We start from the raw sequence: 18,866 nt of genomic DNA, 5'->3' as shown, positions 1-18,866 counted from the left end.
TGGTCTAGTATTCCCATCTCTTTAAGAATTTCCCACAGCTTTCTTCTAAGAACAGTAAAAAATAAAAAGCCCCTATTTAAAAATACGAGGAAAAGCAAAACTACAACTTAGATTTTTGGTTCAAATATGAAACAATTTTGAGAAATTTTTGATGGAGCTTAAGGAAATATTTTCCATTTATTCTTTCCCTTTATTTTCGTGTTATTATGATGAAGATTTAGTGCCATAGGAATGTTTAAAAACATACTATTTTACCTGGTGCTGTAATGGATAATAATTATATAATCATAATGTTTAAGTGCTATTTATTAATTTTCAAAGTTTATAATCAAGTTTTATATCAAGCACAGAAGATATAATTGTTTACCTAACAGAATCTAAATATTATAAAAAAGTGATGGTAGAACTTTCAGAATGTGACTGTTAAAGGAGGTGCTTTAACAGGAAGAGACAAGGTGGAGAGATTTTATTTAATGATCCAATTTATCCAATTTTATTTGGTAAAGGGTTAAGAGAATAAAGCTGATAGAAGAAAAAAAATAAAGTTTAGGGGCAAAGCAGAGATGACAGTGAGGGAAGGCAGGGGGTTCATGTCTCCCCATACCAAGGATGCTCAGGAGGTGCTGGTAGGACCTGCAGTGGACAGGCTGATGGGAGGAGCCCCAGGAGTGACCAGTTACCAGGTAGGGGGGAGTAGGAGAAGGTCTAGGTTGGGAGATTGGTGACTGAGGGGCTGCTGAAGGAAGGGGAGCATAAAAATTGACACAGCCACTATGGAGATTCCTTCAAAAGTAGAAATAAAACTGCCACATGACCCAGCAATTCCACTACTGGGCATATACTCTGAGAAAACCATAATTAAAAAAGACACATGTGCCCCAGTGTTCATAGCAGCACTATTTATAATAATTAGGACATAGAAGCAACCTAGATGTCCATCAGCAGATGAATGGATAAAGAAGTTGTGGTCCATATGGTTACAATGGAATGTTACTAACCATAAAAAGGAATTCATTTGAGTCAGTTCTAGTGAAGTGGATGAACCTGGACCCTGTTATACAGAGTGAAGTAAGGCAGAAAGGGAAAACCAAGTTTCATATATTAGGACATATCTACGGAATCTAGAAAAATGGCACTGATGAACCTAATTGCAGGTCAGGAATAGAGACACAGACACAGAACGGACTCTGGACACAGCACCATCCTGTCTAAAATGGTCAGTGGGCGGCTGCTGTCTGGGTTCAGGGAGCTCAGCCTAGTGCTCTGTGACAACTTAGAGGGGTGGGGTGGGGTGAGGCGCTGGGGGGAGATTCAGGAGGGAGGGCACACACATGTACTTGACCCACACTGTTATATGGCAGAAGCCAACACAATGTGGTAAAGTAATTACCCTCCAATTAAAATGTTTCAAAAAGAAAGAAAAGGTAATCATATTATATGGTTACATATTGAGTTATATATAAATTAATCAGCAGAAATCCAAAAATTAACAGAAGTAACAAAGTTTAGGTGTTGGAATAAGAGAGAAAAGGCCAATTAGATCATGTTCTAACCTTGAATAAGAAAGAATTAATAAATATTATTTAAAGTTGATAAATTAAGAAATAGAATATATTACTTAAAATTAAGGTTATAAACAGTAAGAAGAACTTATAACTGAAATATTTAAGGATGGTTACTTTGGAGAAGGATAAACACTAAAATGCCTGATTTTATTTTATTTAAAAAATTTTATTGAAGTGTAATTGACTTAATATTAGTTTCAGGGTATAGCATAGGGATTCAATATTTTAATATACTAATAAAGATCATCACAATAAGTCTAGTTACCATATGTCACCAAACTTGGTTATTATAATACTTTTGACTATGTTTCCTATGTTGTGTATTACATCCCCATGACTTACTTATTTTATAACTGTTTGCACCTCTTAATCCTCCTTCCCCTATTTTGTTTATCTTCCCACTCCTCTTCCTTCTGAAAGTCACCAGTTTGTTCTCTGTATTTTTGAGTCTGTTTGTGTTTTGTTATATTTGTTTACTTGCTTTTTAGATTCCACATACAGTATTTGTCTTTGTCTGTATGACATTTCACTTCATGTAATACCCTCTATGTCCATAAATGTTGCCACAAATAACAAGATTTCATTCTTTTTTATGGCTGAGTTTATTCATTCATCTATCAGTAGACACTTAGGTTGCTTCCATATCTTGTCTGGTATAAATGCTGCAATGAACATTGGAGTGCACATATATATTTTGAATTAGTGTTTTTGTTTTCTTTGGATAAATACCCAGAACTAGAATTGCTGGATCTGCCTCCTCAGGCGAGGACAACAAAAGCATATGTAAATAAATGAGCCTACATCAAATTAAAAAGCATTTGGATAGCAAAGGAAACCAATAACAAAATGAAAAGACAACCTACTGAATGGGAGGATTTTTTTTTTTTTTTTGAAGGGAGAGAGGGAGATTTTTGGTTTTATTGAGAACGGTTCATGGAGGAAGAAGAGGAGACAGCCGAGATGTGAGAAAGAGGAAAAGGCCCTGTGTGAAGAGACGGGATTGTGCTGTTTGAGGTGGGGCGTCTGGAGCAGGAAGGTGGGTGGTGGCGCTCCCTGCTAGCCCCCACGAGAGGATTCCTGTTCTCAGGACTTTGGCCTTAAGGAGACTTCAGTTTCTTAGTCCGTGTGGAGGTTCATTTTTGTCAATGATATGAGGAGTTAATATCCAAAAATATACAAAGGACTCATACAACTCAATATAAAACAATTTGATTAAAAACTGTACAAGGAACCTAAATAGACAATTTTCCAAAGACATACAGATGTCCAACATGCACATTAAAAGATAATCAGCATTAGATAATCATCAGATCAGATCAGTTGCTCAGTCGTGTCCGACTCTTTGCGACCCCATGAATCGCAGCACGCCAGGCCTCCCTGTCCATCACCAACTCCCGGAGTTCACTCAGACTCATGTCCATCGAGTCAGTGATGCCATCCAGCCATCTCATCCTCTGTTGTCCCCTTCTCCTCCTGCCCCAATCCCTCCCAGCATCAGAGTCTTTTCCAATGAGTCAACTCTTCGCATGAGGTGGCCAAAGTACTGGAGTTTCAGCTTTAGCATCATTCCTTCCAAAGAAATCCCAGGGCTGATCTCCTTTAGAATGGACTGGTTGGATCTCCTTGCAGTCCAAGGGACTCTCAAGAGTCTTCTCCAACACCACAGTTCAAAAGCATCAATTCTTCGGCGCTCAGCCTTCTTCACAGTCCAACTCTCACATCCATACATGACCACTGGAAAAACCATAGCCTTGACTAGACAGATCTTTGTTGGCAAAGTAATGTCTCTGCCTTTGAATATGCTATCTAGGTGGGTCATAATTTTCCTTCCAAGGAGTAAGCGTCTTTTAATTTCATGGCTGCAGTCACCATCTTCAGTGATTTTGGAGCCTAGAAAAATAAAGTCTGACACTGTTTCCACTGTTTCCCCATGTGTTTGCCATGAAGTGATGGGACCAGATGCCATGATTTTCGTTTTCTGAATGTTGAGCTTTAAGCCAACTTTTTCACTCTCCACTTTCACCTTCATCAAGAGGCTTTTTAGTTCCTCTTCACTTTCTGCCATAAGGGTGGTGTCATCTGCATATCTAAGGTTATTGATATTTCTCCTGGCAATCTTGATTCCAGCTTGTGTTTCTTCCAGACCAGCGTTTCTCATGATGTACACTGCATATAAGTTAAATAAACAGGGTGACAATATACAGCCTTGACGTACTCCTTTTCCTATTTGGAACCAGTCTGTTGTTCCATGTCCAGTTCTAACGTTTGCTTCCTGACCTTCATACAAATTTCTCAAGAGGCAGATCAGGTGGTCTGGTATTCCCATCTCTTGAAGAATTTTCCACAGTTTATTGTGATCCACACAGTCAAAAGCTTTGGCATAGTCAATAAAGCAGAAATAAATGTTTTTCTGGAACTCTGTTGCTTTTTCCATGATCCAGCGGATGTTGGCAATTTGATCTCTGGTTCCTCTGCCTTTTCTAAAACCAGCTTGAACATCAGGAAGTTCACGGTTCACATATTGCTGAAGCCTGGCTTGGAGAATTTTGAGCATTACTTTACTAGCGTGTGAGATGAGTGCAATTGTGCAGTAGTTTAAGCATTCTTTGGCATTGCCTTTCTTTGGGATTGGAATGAAAACTGACCTTTTCCAGCCCCAGGCTAATGCAAAGCAAAATCACAATGAAATATCACCTCACACCTGTCAGTGTGGCTATTGTAAAAAAGTCAAGAAATAGCAAATGTTAGCAAGGATTTAGAGAAAAGGGAATACTTATGCACTATTGACAAGAGAAGTGATAGTCGCTTAGTGATGTCGGACTCTTTGTGACCCATGGACTGTAGCCTGCCAGGCTCCTCTGTCCATGGAATTCTCCAGGGAAGAATACAGAAATAAGGAACCATTACCTTGTCCAGAGGATCTTCCCAACCCAGGGATAGAACCCTAGTCTCCTGCACTGCAGGCAGATTCTTTACCATCTGAGTCACCAGGAAAGTAAAAATATTATGGAGGTTTCTCAAAAAATTAAGAATAGAACTACCATGTGATTCAGCAATTCCACTCCTGAGGGTTTTTTGTTTTTGTTTTTGTTTTTTTTAATGTGACTGCATTACTCTTCTTAAAAAGGATGGAGATATCAAAATTATTTCAAAATGCTTTTAAGCAGGCACTCCTGACTTGGGTGGGCTGCAATGTTCTATCTGAAATGTCTATCTCATAATACCTTGGCAATTCTAAAACCTTGCTTGTTCAGTCTGTCCAAACAGCACCCATTTTTAGAGTGGAGAAGAAAAAAAAATTGTTGAAGTGCATTTTTAATCTCTTTGTTCTTCTGGGTAATGCTAAAGAGAGAGTGTGGATTAAATGTGAGATGGGGGAGCTGACATCTGGGCAGGAGTCCTATTGGAGTTCACATTTTAATAATAAAATAGTAATCATAAAGGAGTTACTTTAGCAATGATGTGGTAGTGATTTCCAAAATCTGCTCCTTGAAAAATGCAGTAAGAACATTCACAAAATTTTTTTAAAACTTTTTTTTTTGGCCTCTGGAAATTAGCCAAAGGTTTGCAACAATCTGATTCAAATAACTTATTCAATAAAAATGGCTGAATCTAGGTAAGAACAGCAAGTTTTGTGGCATTTAACTTTTCTTGCTTCCATTCCATTTTCCATAGCTTTGTAGAACCCTTGCAAACCCACGAGCCTAGAGGCCGGGGGGAGGGGGAGGGGTGGGGGGGGGTTGGGGGGCGAGGTGTGAGGGGGAAGCATAATTGGTTTGGAACTCCCCAGAAGATCCTTCAAGAAAGAGTTGTCATACCTTCCTCCAGGGGATGGATCTCCCTGAACCAAGGATGGAACCCATGTCTCTTGCATCTCCTACATTGGCAGGAAGGTTCTTTATCATTCATGCCACCTGGGAAGCCCCACAAAATATTGTAAAATAATTATCCTCCAATTAAATAGTTTTTTTTTGTTTTTTGTTTTTTGTTTTTTTTTTTAAAGAGAGAGAATTGTCACTATTTGAACAGTAAGAACTGGACATGGAACAACAGACTGGTTCCAAATCAGGAAAGGAGTATGTCAAGGCTGTATATTGTCACCCTGCTTATTTAACTTATATGCAGAGTACATCATGAAAAATGCTGGGCTGGGTGAAGCACAAGCTGGAATCAAGATTGCTGGGAGAAATATCAATAACCTCAGATATTCAGATGACACCACCCTTATGGCAGAAAGTGGAGAAGAACTAAAGAGCCTCTTGATGAAAGTGAAAGAGGAGAGTGAAAAAGTTGACTTAAAACTCAACATTCAGAAAACGAAGATCATGGCATCTGGTCCCATCACTTCATGGCAAATAGATGGGGAAACAGTGGCTGACTGTATTTTTCTGGGCTCCAAAATCACTGCAGATGGTGATTGCAGCCATGAAATTAAAAGATGCTTGCTCCTTGGAAGAAAAGGTATGACCAACCTAGGCAGCATATTAAAAGCAGAGACATTACTTTGCCAGCAAACTCCATCTAGTCAACGCTATGGTTTTTCCAGTAGTCATATATGGGTGTGAGAGTTGGACCATAAAGAAAGCTGAGCTCCAAAGAATTGATGCTTTTGAACTGTGGTGTTAGAGAAGACTCTTCAGAGTTCCCTGGACTTCAAGAAGACCTAACCAGTCCTTCTTAAAGGAAATCAGTCCTGAATATTCATTGGAAGGACTGATGCTGAAGCTGAAACTCCAATACTTTGGCCACCTGATGTGAAGAACTGACTCATTTGAAAAGACCTTGATACTGGGAAAGATTGAAGGCAGGAGGAGAAGGGGATAACAGAGAATGAGTTGGTTGGATGGCATCACAGACTCAACGGACATGAGTTTGAGTAAACTCTGGGAGTTGGTGATGAACAGGGAGGCCTGACATGGTGCAGTCCATGGGGTTGCAAAGAGTTGGACATGACTGAGTGACTGAACTGAACCAAAGTTCCCTGGAAACACCTGCTCTTAGGGCTTGTCTGTATCCCAGGGACAGAGGAGCCTGGTAGGCTACAGTCCATGGCGTCGCTACCAGTTGGACACGACTGAGCGACTTCACTTTCACTTTCACGCATTGGAGAAGGAAATGGCAACCCACTCCAGTGTTCTTGCCTGGAGAATCCCAGGGATGGAGGAGCCTGATGGGCTGCCATCTATGGGGTCACACAGAGTCAGACACGACTGAAGTGACTTAGCAGCAGCAGCAGCAGAATGCAATCAATATGAATTGTGTCTTCCCCAGGTCATTTGTCAAAAACAGTCAGCAACAAATGTTTAACATATCAACACCACAGTTCAAAAGCATCAATTCTTCGGTGCTCAGCTTTCTTTATGGTCCAACTCTCAAACCCATACATGACTACTGGAAAAAACCATAGCCTTGACTAGATGGACTATGTTGGCAAAGTAATGTCTCTGCTTTTTAAGATGCTGTCTAGGTGGGTCATAGCTTTTCTTCCAAGGAGCAAGCATCTTTTAATTTCATGGCTGCAGTCAACCATCTGCAGTGATTTTTGAGCCCAAGAAGTTAAAGTCTGTCACTGTTTCCACTTTTTCCCCATCTATTACCCATGAAGTGATAGGACCAGATGCCATGATTTTTGTGTTTGAATGCTGAGTTTTAAACCAGCTTTTTCATTCTCCTCTTTCACTTTCATCAAGAGGCTCTTTAGTTCCTCTTTGCTTTCTGCCATAAGGGTGGTGTCATCTGCATATCTGAGGTTACTGATATTTCTTCCATCAATTTTGATTTCAGCTTGTGCTTTATCCAGGCTGGTATTCCCATGATGTATTCTGTTATATAAGTTAAATAAGCAGGGTGACAATATATAGCCTTTACGTACTCCTTTGCCAATTTGGAACCAGTCCGTTTTTCCATATCTGGTTCTAACTGTTTCTTCTTGACCTGCACACAGATTTCTCAGGAGGCAGGTCAGATGGTCTCCTATTTCCATCTCTAAGAATTTTCCAGTTTGTTGTGATCCACACAGTCAAAGGCTATAGTGTAGTCAATGAAGCAGAAGGAAATGTTTTTCTGGAATTCTCTTGCTTTTTCTATGATTCAACAGATGTTAGCAATTTGATCTCTGGTTTCTCTGGCTTTTCTAAATCCAGCTTGAACATCTGGAAGTCCTTGGTTCACGTACTGTTGAAGCCTAGCTTTGAGAAATTTGAGCATTACTTTGCTAGCTTGTGAGGTAAGTGCAATTGCGTGGTAGTTTGAACATTCTTTGGCATTGCCTTTCTTTGGGATTAGATTGAAAACTGACCTTTTCCAGTCCTGTGGCCACTGCTGTGCTTTTCAAATTTGTTGGCGTAATGATTGGAGCACTTTCACAGCATCATCTTTTAGGATTTGAAATCGTTCAGCTGGAATTCCATCACCTCCCATAGCTTTGTTCATAGTGATGCTTCCTAAGGCCCACTTACTTGACTTTGCACTCCAAGATGTCTGGCTCTAGGTGAGTGATCACAGCATCATGATAGTGATCATACTATCAAGCATACCAAAGATCTATAAAAGAAGTAGAAGAATGGGAGAAAAGAAAGAGGCAGAAAGAATATTTGAAGAAATAATGGCCCAAACTTCCCAGTTTGAGGAATAACATTAAACGTCCAAGAAACTTAGTAAACTCCAAGTAGAAGTACATCATAATAAAACTATTAAAAGCCACAGACCAAGAGAGCATCTTGAAAGTACAAGGGATCCTCAATAAGACTAACTGCTGATTTCTAATCAGAAACCAGGAATGCAGTGAGATGGTATATTCAGAGTGATGAAGAGAAAGGACTTTTATCCAAGAATTCTATATTCAGCAAAGCTGTCTTTCAAAAAAGGGATAGCTTGAAACATTCTTAGATTAAAACAAAACAATAACTGAAAGGATTTGCTGCCAGCAGAATCACCTTACAAGAAACACTACAGGGCTGAAATGGAGAGACATTAGATCGTGACTTAAATCCATATAAAAAAAAGTGAAGATTATCAGTAAGGGTAAATACATGTTAAACACAAAAGTCAGTAGTTTTTGGTTTGTAACTCTTCTCTTCTATTATGAGAAGACATATGCATTAATCCATATGTATGAAACTGTGTTGATGGGTTTATAATACAGTAACATAAAGATGAAATTTGTATTACCATTCATAAAGGTGGAGAGAGGGGATTGGAGGTATATCAGAAAAGTTTTTGTGTACTATTGAGATAGTTTCAATAGCAATATTAATATTAATTGGTATCATTAATTAATATTAATCTCAACTAGAGTCTTAAAATAAATATGGTAATTGTAAATCACAGGGCAATTACTAAGAAAATAACCAGAAAAGTACAGTTAAAGGAAAAAATGACAAGAAAATTAAAATTAAAAAAGAAAATTAAAATTAAAATCAATTAAAATTGATACTAGAAAATATCAATTTAACACAAAAGAAGGCAGTGATGGAGAAATTGAGGGGAAATACATAGGATATATACAAAACAAATAACAAAAAGCCAAACATAAATCCTACCTTATCAGTTATATTAAATGTAAATATTCAAGACACTAATCAGAAGGCAGAAGCTGGTCAAATGGATTTTCTTAATAAAGCAATTGAACTATATGCTACCTATAGGAGACCTAGTTTATCAAAGACAAATGTTGAAATTTTAAAAGATGGAAAAAGAAAAAAGTATGCAAACAACAAGAAGAAATCTGCAGTGACCATAGTAACAACAGACATGATGTTTCCAATAAAAATTATTACTAGAGACAAGGGCATTTATAATCTTAAAAGTATAACAGCAAAGCACGACAGATTGAAAGGAGAAATAGACAATTCAACAATAATAGTTGGAGATTTCAACACCCCACTTTCAAAATGCAAAAAGCCCCACATAGGAAATTGATAAGGATCAAAGACTTGAACAACACTAAAACACTCTAGTCCTAACAGACTTCTGTAGAAGTTTCCACCCAATGACCACAGAAGACACATTACTCTTGGGTACACAACACCTTCTCTGTGCACCTTTGTGCAAATTTCTCCTTGACCCTCTTTATAAGGATGTACGCAGCCCGATTTCGTTTAGGCTTCATCCCAGGATAATCTAGGATTCAGTTCAGTTCAGTTCAGTTGCTCAGTCGTGTCTGACTCTTTGCGACCCCATGAACCACAGCACACCAGGCCTCCCTGTCCATCACCAACTCCTGGAGTTCACCCAAACCCATGTCCATCGAGTCGGTGATGACATCCAGCCATCTCATCCTTTGTTGTCCCCTTTTCCTCCTGCCCTCAATCTTTCCCAGCATCAGGGTCTTTTCAAATGAGTCAGCTCTTCACATGAGGTGGCAAAAGATTTGGAGTTTCAGCTTCAACATCAGTCCTTCCAAAGAACACCCAGGACTGGTCTCCTTTAGGATGGACTGGTTGGATCTCCTTGCAGTCCAAGGGACTCGCAAGAGTCTTCTCCAACACCACAGTTCAAAAGCATCAATTCTTCGGTGCTCAGCTTTCTTTATAGTCTAACTCTCACATCCATACATGATCACCGGAAAAACCATAGCCTTGACTAGACGGACCTTTGTTGGCAAAGTAATGTCTCTGCTTTTCAATATGCTATCTAGGTTGGTCATAATTTTCCTTCCAAGGAGTAAGCATCTTTTAATTTCATGGCTGCAATCACCATCTGCAGTGATTTTGGAGCCCAGAAAAATAAAGTCTGACACTGTTTCCACTGTTTCCCCATGTATTTGCCATGAAGTGATTGGACCAGATGCCATGATCTTAGTTTTCTGAATGTTGAACTTTAAGCCAACTTTTTCACTCTCCTCTTTCACTTTTATCAAGAGGCCCTTTATTTCTTCTTCACTTTCTGCCATAAGGGTGGTGTCATCTGGGTATCTGAGGTTATTGATATTTTTCCCAGTAATCTTGATTCCAGCTTGTGCTTCCCCCAGCCCAGCGTTTCTCATGATGTACTCTGCATATAAGTTAAATAAGCAGTGTGACAATATACAGCCTTGACGTACTCCTTTTCCTATTTGGAACCAGTCTGTTGGTCCCTGTCCAGTTCTAAATGTTGCTTCCTGATCTGCATATAGGTTTCTCAAGAGGCAGGTCAGGTGGTCTGCTATTCCCATCTCTTTAAGAATTTTCCATAGTGCATTATATTATTTATTATATTATTATAATCTAGGATAATCATCTCATTTCAAGGTCCTTAACTTAATCACATCTGGAAGACCTTTTTCCAAATAATGTTTACAGATTCCAGGGGTTAGAACCTGATATCTTTGGGTGACATTATTCAGCCTACTTCAGGGAGCTTTTTAAAATTCTTGGCGCTTTTAGTACCTTTCCCAAAAATCCTGATTTAATTCTGTTGAAGTGGGCCCGGAACATTGAAAATGTTTTTTAAGTTTCCCAAGTATATCCAGTATTTCAAACGACTGCTGTGAATTACTTGTTTATTTACATTTGGTCCCTTCTATCTGCTCAATCCTTTTTTATGCAATTCCCTTCTTTTAAGGAGCCCTGATGGAGCTAACCTGCTGCCTCAGATAACTTCTACCAGAACAGATTATCAGATACAAATTCATATTAAGTTAATTCATATTCACCATGCTAAAAAATCAAAATAATTTTTGAAAGAATTGAGTAAGGTAGATTTCAGATCAACTGCATGGTGGTCAAAGAAATCTTGAAGGAAAAGAGGGACATGTTTTGCTCAGAAGTGCTGGGATGTACCACAGAAATTACTCAAGACAGGGAGTCAGGATTTATTTTTATTTACAAAATGGCAACCCACTCCAGTACTCTTGCCTAGAAAATTCCATGGCTTGAGCAGCATGGTGGGCTACAGTCTATGGGGTCACAAAGAGTCGGACACGACTGAGAGACTTCACAACTTCACGAACAAACAAATATAAAACGTTACATGTTGCTGACACCATTCTAAACACTACAGGTTTAACTTCCTCCGACTTACTGAAGTTTGTACTATTACAATGCCCATTGAACAGATGAGTAAACTGAGACACAGAGCAGTTAAACATCTTGCCCAAGTTCAGTTCAATTCCATTCAGTCACTCAGTCATGTCTGACTCTTTGCAACCCCATGGACTGCAGCATGCCAGGCTTCCCTGTCCTAAACTGCTCTGTGTCTCAGTGCTTGTCAGGTTCAGATTCAGGAGTCTGGGGTGGAGTCCACGTTTCTAACAGACTCCCAAGTGATGCTGGTTCTGCTGGCTTGTGGACCTCATTTTGGAGTGGTGCTGTGCTGAAGCATCAATGTCAATCTCCATCTGTGGTGAATTTCCCAGCTTTACTGGCCTTCCCTTAAAATGGTAGGCATTGGAAGCATTGGTATACACTATCTGTATGTCCCTAAGTAGGTTCTGTCCTGCTATCAGTCACCTCTCTTAGGTTAACATGAGGATGCAGACAGCCTTTCTGTCAGGATTATAGGCTTCCTCATTTTCCTACTCCACGCTTGCTTGGGTTTAAGGCACTGGACCAAAGCAGATCTCTGGCTTAGGGTTCAGGGAAAGTTAGTTGGTGGGTTCATGGTTACCATTTTATTCAATAAAGGAGCCAGAGATCACTGTACTTCCTGCTGCTTGTTTAGAGTTCTACGAATATAGACTAGAGAGATGTACCAAACCCCAGATGACTGCAGGCTGCATGGCCACCCCAAGTCAGCAGCACTGCTCGGTGGACCCACAGGTTGACCAGCCACACCAAACGCTGTTATTACGAGCCACTGAGTTTTGGGGACACGTGCCATGCTGCATTATTGTAGAAGCAGATTACTAAAAGACCATCTCTGTAAACAGGGACAAATTTTTAATTCTATTCCCTCTGTAAAATAGGATCAACTTATTCAGAATTATTTTGAATAGTAAATAATAAGGGAGGTAAAAAAGAACACGATATTGCATGAAATGTCAGAATTGCAACTACAGTTTCCCCTTCGATAGCTAGTCTTCAAGAAGCTTAATCAAGAAAAAAATCTGGTAGAATTAAGAGATGGTGTGAAACAGACAGAAGGAAACATTTGTGATCTTTGCTTGGTGTCAGATAATTTCCTAGACCTTTAACATATTTTATAATATTTTTTGTCTTCCCTACAAACCTATCGGTAAGTTTTATTATTCCCTGTTTATGGATGAGGAAACTATGACTCAGAAAAGTGAGCTGACTTTGTCAATGTCAAATAGCTTGTAGTGCAGGCCCTGGAATAAAAACAAATCTTTTTAAACTAGGTCTTTTCACTTTAATGACCTTGCTTTTTTCACTGTTAAATCCAATTCAAACCTTATTTACACTGGAAGTTTTAGTAAAATATTGTATTCTGGGCTCCCACTACAGAGTAAGATAATAGATATTTTTGCTATTTCCATTTGATTTAATAAATTCTTCTTCTTTCTGTCTAGAATTAGTCTCTCTTCTCTCTCTAAACCTGTGTGTGTGTGTTTCTCTCTCTCTTCTGCCTTCAGATCCTTGTAGTTAAAATTCTAGCAGAAGATAAGTGACTCAGCAAGCTGGATGTTAATCTCAGTGGTTTATTTATTCTTAAAGGAAAAAATTCTCTTAACAGTATATCTAGAAGTAAGGGAATGAAATTTTTAAGGCTCTTGTAGAAAAAGCATCTTAGATATACATAACCTATATAGTAATTTTTTCCTCAACATTACAGGAAAAGAGGACCAAGTTCATAGCAGAGTTTAAATAGATATCTTGTTGTTCAGTCGCTCAGTCTTGTCTGACTCTTTGCGACCCCATGGACTGCAGCATGCCAGACTTCCCTGTCCTTCACCATCTCCCAGAGCTTGCTCAAACCTATGTCCATGAGTCAATGATGCCATCCAACCACCTCATCCTCTGCCGTCCCTTTCTCCTCCTGCCTTCAATCTTTCCCAGCAGCAGGGTCTTTTCTAATGAGCTGGCTCTTCGCCTCAAGTGACCAAAGTATTGGAGCATCAGTCCTTCCAATGAATAGATATCTGCTGCTGCTGCTGCTAAGTTGCTTCAGTCATGTCCGACTCTGTGCGACCCCATAGATGGCAGCCCACCAGGCTCCCCCGTCCCTGGGATTCTCCAGGCAAGAATACTGGAGGGTTGCCATTCCCTTCTCTGATGCATGAAAGTGAAAAGTGAAAGTGAAGTTGCTCAGTCATCTCCAACACTTAGCAACCCCATGGACTGCAGCCTACCAGGCTCCTCTGTCCATGGGATTTTTCCAAGCAAGAATACTGGAGTGGGGTGCCATTGCCTTCTCTGGAATAGATATGTACATACCATTTATTATGCTCAAATGCACAAGCTATTTTTTATTTCTGTATTTAATGCTTATGAGAAATCATGCCTAGGATTGACTTTATCAAATTTGATCCATTGCTTCTATCTAGTTCTTAATCTGCATGCATATAGCTCTTCTATTTTTATTATTTTCTATTTTTATTCTGAAACAAAAGAATCATAACACACTTTTTCCATTTTAAGCTATATGACCTGGATTTGGATGATGTATTGGTCAGAACAGGCTAGATTATATTTCCCCTCATGTTCATAATGGCCTCACCATTGACAGTTTATTTTTCTAACCTCTACTTGTACAGTGCAGACTAGCAGGGCCCTTCTTCATCATCCTCATTAATGTATGTCCACTGTTGGAGACTCCAATATGGGCTTTTGTGATTGTCAACATACAGAGAAAGGGGGAATTAGCCAAGCAGAGGGACTTATATGCTTCCACTGGAAGACACGCATGTCACTCCTGTTCATATTTAACTGTGTAAACCAAATCACGTGGCCTCTTTTACTTAAGAAGGTGGGGGAAATGCAACCCCTCTATATTCCTAGAGAAATAAAGACAGAGGTTTTATAAGCAGCTCTAATAACAGGCCAGATGGCCTCACTGGTGGTCAGGTAGGGTCCTTGCTTCTCTTGGACCAGTGATGAAATACTGAGTGTTCAGTCAGTCAGTAGTGTCTGACTTTTTGTGACCCCGCAGACTATAGCCCACCAGGCTCCTCTGTCCATGGGATTTCCCAGACAAGGATACTTGGTTGCCATTTTCTCCTCTAGGGGATCTTCCCAACCCAGAGATCGAACCTGTGTCCCCTACGACTCCTGAATTGGCAGGCAGGTTCTATACCACTGAGCAACCTGGGATGAAGTAGAATTCTGGCTAATTCACTTTCTTCTTGGATGGACTAACTTTTAACCTTAAAAAACAATAATGCCATATCTTATTATACAGCTTAGAAGTTAGCATGTATAAGGAATATACACATATAAGTGATTTCAAATAAGGTAATATAGAATTTTATTCTTTAATATGATAATACTCTTAAAAATAGGCAAGTTTCTTTTTCAGTTCTCTTTTGCTTTTACTGTTACAAGAAGGGGGTTCACATTGTTTGGCTTGTATTCTCTCTCAGATGTCAGGAGATATTGTTTCTTTCTTTCTTTTTTTTAAGCCATTAATGTATAATGATCACTGAGCTCCAGGCAATTCAAACTTTGTTCATGTCAGAGATATGAAATTTGGCTTTTGAGGGTGGACTCATCCTTCAAATATGTAAAACTTATTTTGACACTGCATGCATTGTCTAAATTTTTGCAAAACATAGGTCCTCTTAATTTCTTTAAAAGAGTTTATCATATTTTCTATCAAATAAGGGTGAGACAACTTGATCTGGAAAGCTAAACACACTAATACAAAAGCAGTTTTTAGAGCAGTCCTGTCCATAGAACTTTCTATGATACCAGAAAATGTTCTAGAGCTGCAATATCCAAAAAGGATCCACTGACAACATTTAGCACTTGCTATATGGTTAGAGATGGGAATACCAGACCACCTGATCTGCCTTTTGAGAAATTTGTATGCAGGTCAGGAAGCAACAGTTAGAACTGGACATGGAACAACAGACTAGTTCCAAATAGGAAAAGGAGTTCATCAAGGCTGTATACTGTCACCCTGTTTATTTAACTTATATGCAGAGTACATCATGAGAAACACTGGACTGGAAGAAACACAAGCTGGAATCAAGATTGCCGGGAGAAATATCAATAACCTCAGATATGTAGATGACACCACCCTTATGGCAGAAAGTGAAGAGGAACTAAAAAGCCTCTTGATGAAAGTGAAAGAGGAGAGTGAAAAAGTTGGCTTAAAGCTCAACATTCAGAAAACGAAGATCATGGCATCCGGTCCCATCACTTCATGGGAAATAGATGGGGAAACAGTGGAAACAGTGTCAGACTTTATTTTTCTGGGCTCCAAAATCACTGCAGATGGTAACTGCAGCCATGAAATTAAAAGACGCTTACTCCTTGGAAGGAAAGTTATGACCAACCTAGATAGCATATTCAAAAGCAGAGACATTACTTTGCCAACAAAGGTCCATCTAGTCAAGGCTATGGTTTTTCCTGTGGTCATGTATGGATGTGAGAGTTGGACTGTGAAGAAAGCTGAGTGCCGAAGAATTGATGCTTTTGAACTGTGGTGTTGGAGAAGACTCGAAAGTCCTTTGGACTGCAAGGAGATCCAACCAGTCCATTCTGAAGGAGATCAGCCCTGGGATTTCTTTAGAGGGAATGATGCTAAAGCTGAAACTCCAGTACTTTGGCCACCTCATGCGAAGAGTTGACTCATTGGAAAAGACTCTGATGCTGGGAGGGATTGGGGGCAGGAGGAGAAGGGGATGACAGAGGATGAGATGGCTGGATGGCATCACTGACTCGATGGACATGAGTCTGAGTGAACTCCGGGAGTTGGTGATGGACAGGGAGGCCTGGCGTGCTGCGATTCATGGGGTCGCAAAGAGTCAGACACAACTGAGCGACTGATCTGATCTGATATGGTTAGTGTGACTGAGGAACTGCATTTAAAATTTTTACTTAATTTTAATTAGTTTAAATTTAAATCTAAATAGCCATATGCTGTTAATGACTACTGTATTGAATATAGTAGAGTTTTAGAATTTGTGCATTCAACCTATGCTTATTATTGTTGAATTAAAAAAGGAAACCTAAAATACATCCTTAAGTTCAAATAAAGGAAGCTGATAAGTATATCCCTGGTCTGCGTACTTAAAATCCAAGATTCCCGTGGAAAGGTTTTCTCACTCTGGGGTATGGGTATCTTGGAATTCTAGGAACCTGCAGAATCACTGCTTTGGGAGTGGACTCTGGGTTAGACCATGCTGGGCAGCAGTGCTGGATGGTGGGATAGGGTGGAAGGAAAGCCAAGAATTGTCATGGAGCAGAAGTATTATGTCAGTCATCGTGGTGACCTTAATACCTTTCTTGGCAAGACCTATGAGCTCAAGGAGGTGGCCTGAGATGGTCAAAAAGAAGGCCCTGCCAGCTCCTGCTGAAAGAGACTCACAAACATACAATGACCGTATTCTTTACTCCCTCTATTCCTCATCCCTTATGGGGATCGAAGTTGACAGTTCTACCTCCAGTTCAGTAAACCCTCCCTATCATCCTGTGAAATGACAGTTGCTGTTTCTCAAACTTTAAGTACTAAACCAGCATAATATTACCATCTCTCAAACTCAGACACAAGTCACATGCTCACCTTTAGATCACCCCTCCCCAATGTAGATATTTGGGAGTGAGCACTAACCACCACCATCATTAAGACAAAGCAGTTGGAATATCTCCTCTTTTCTGCTTTATCCCAAGACTTCCACTATGCTAAGACCTAGCAGCACAGAGACTACGCAGGGTCCTTCCTTCAGGGAGCCCAGAGTCAGCAGTGAGAGACAGACATAGGAAGTGCTTGGGGACGTAGAATAAGGAGTGATACAGTGGGAATATGCAAAGTGAGATTAACATTCCCTCCAGTTACTTGGAATTCAGAGAAAGAAGTCTTTCTACAAATGTTTGTAGCAGAGACTAGCTCAGAAGTCACCGAAGTTGTTACTTCTTTCTGGTCTCTCAGGCAATACTACCCAGCCTCACTTTTATTTAGTCCAAGTCTGTGTGACAAAGTTCTGTCTAGTGTATCTGGCCACACTGAAGTGCCTCCTATAAAACCCCTTGTTTTATTCTTCATGTTCTTTCTGTTGTAGGAACCATGAAAGCCAAATGCAGAGGGTGGTAGTACCATTAGCTGAATGGAGCTGGGTCCTTGACAACATTGCTTGGAGGAGACACCAGGAAGGCCTCACAAATCCAGCTGGACTGTTACGTGAGAAATAGACTTGTATTGTGTAAAGCCACTATAATTTGAGGGCTGTTTGTTGTAACTATTAGCATCAATTACCTTTATATGGTTCAACTGGCTTCAACTTGGATATCAAATATAATCACAGACTATTAGAACTTAGAAAATTCTCAGTCTATTTCATTTCTTTATCTCATAGAAAAAGCAATGAAGTGACTTGCCTAAGTTCACCTTGCCAGTTTTTGGAAATCCCAGGACTAAAATCCAGTCCTCAAGTCTCAGTCAAAGGCAGGCTCCACCAAACCAGACTTGCCTCTGTTAGTCTATGCACACTTTTCAGTTCTTTTGTACAACTGCCGGTGAAACAAAACACGCAAGTTGAATTTTGTGAAAAATAAAAATTTATCTTTTTGAGGAAGAGAATATTGAGATTTAGCCTAATCTTTTTTGATATTAGAATATCTAGGCTGTTTATAACATACTGAACTTAAAGTGTACTTTAATTTGTTTATCAGGACAAATTCAGGTTTATCACCAGGACAATGCCTTATTATATTGTTTGTTTTTGTTACACTGTGCCTGGTGTTTAAGTTTATCCACCTCTGGGAAGCAAGAGGTTGAATTCTTTGGGTACAATATATGGGTTCATCAATTTCTGAGAAAAGAAGACTAACCTCGCTGACCTTCAGTGTCATCAGATTGAGCTCAAACTTTTTTAGTAACTGGACTAAATCCATGGTACTTATGCTACCTAGGATAAAGTGGGGCAAAGAAAACCACACACAGGTTAATTTAATTGCTGTAGCAGATACTATACTTGCATGATCTGTTATAGATACCAAATCTTGATTCATTTGTGTGGCAACCAGCCTAGCCCAGGTGATGAATGGTGATGAATGTAAACCAGATGTGCCAATCTTGTCTCCTTTGTAAATAATTTTTCTAGAAATGGGAATGGGGACAAATTTTGGCCAATGAAATGTACCTAAAAATCTGCTGGAGGTTTCTGGAAAATATTTTCCTTTCCAAGTCAGAAACAACTAAGCCTGCCTGCATGCCTGAAGAGGGAGATGCTGAGGAAAGGCCATTACTCTGCCACTGCCT

The 18,866-nt window shown here is 39.6% G+C and overlaps 1 long non-coding RNA gene across 2 annotated transcripts in view; it reads left to right on the top strand.

Annotated features, from left to right (window-relative positions):
- Positions 1-17,929, top strand: part of LOC129625274 (uncharacterized) — a 38,750-nt gene extending 20,821 nt beyond the window's left edge. The window contains exons 2-3 of one of the 2 annotated variants that reach the window (XR_008701305.1): positions 7,709-7,791; positions 17,668-17,929. This is a non-coding gene — a long non-coding RNA (uncharacterized LOC129625274). The remainder of the gene's footprint in view (positions 1-7,708; positions 7,792-17,667) is intronic. The other variant, XR_008701304.1, reaches the window with a different exon arrangement.
- Positions 17,930-18,866: the final 937 nt, after the last annotated feature.

Source organism: Bubalus kerabau, chromosome 13, assembly GCF_029407905.1.
Source record: "Bubalus kerabau isolate K-KA32 ecotype Philippines breed swamp buffalo chromosome 13, PCC_UOA_SB_1v2, whole genome shotgun sequence".
NCBI classification, from domain to species: domain Eukaryota; kingdom Metazoa; phylum Chordata; class Mammalia; order Artiodactyla; family Bovidae; genus Bubalus; species Bubalus kerabau.
Note: the sequence above shows the minus strand (reverse complement) of the source record. Positions and strands in the feature narration are given on the sequence as shown.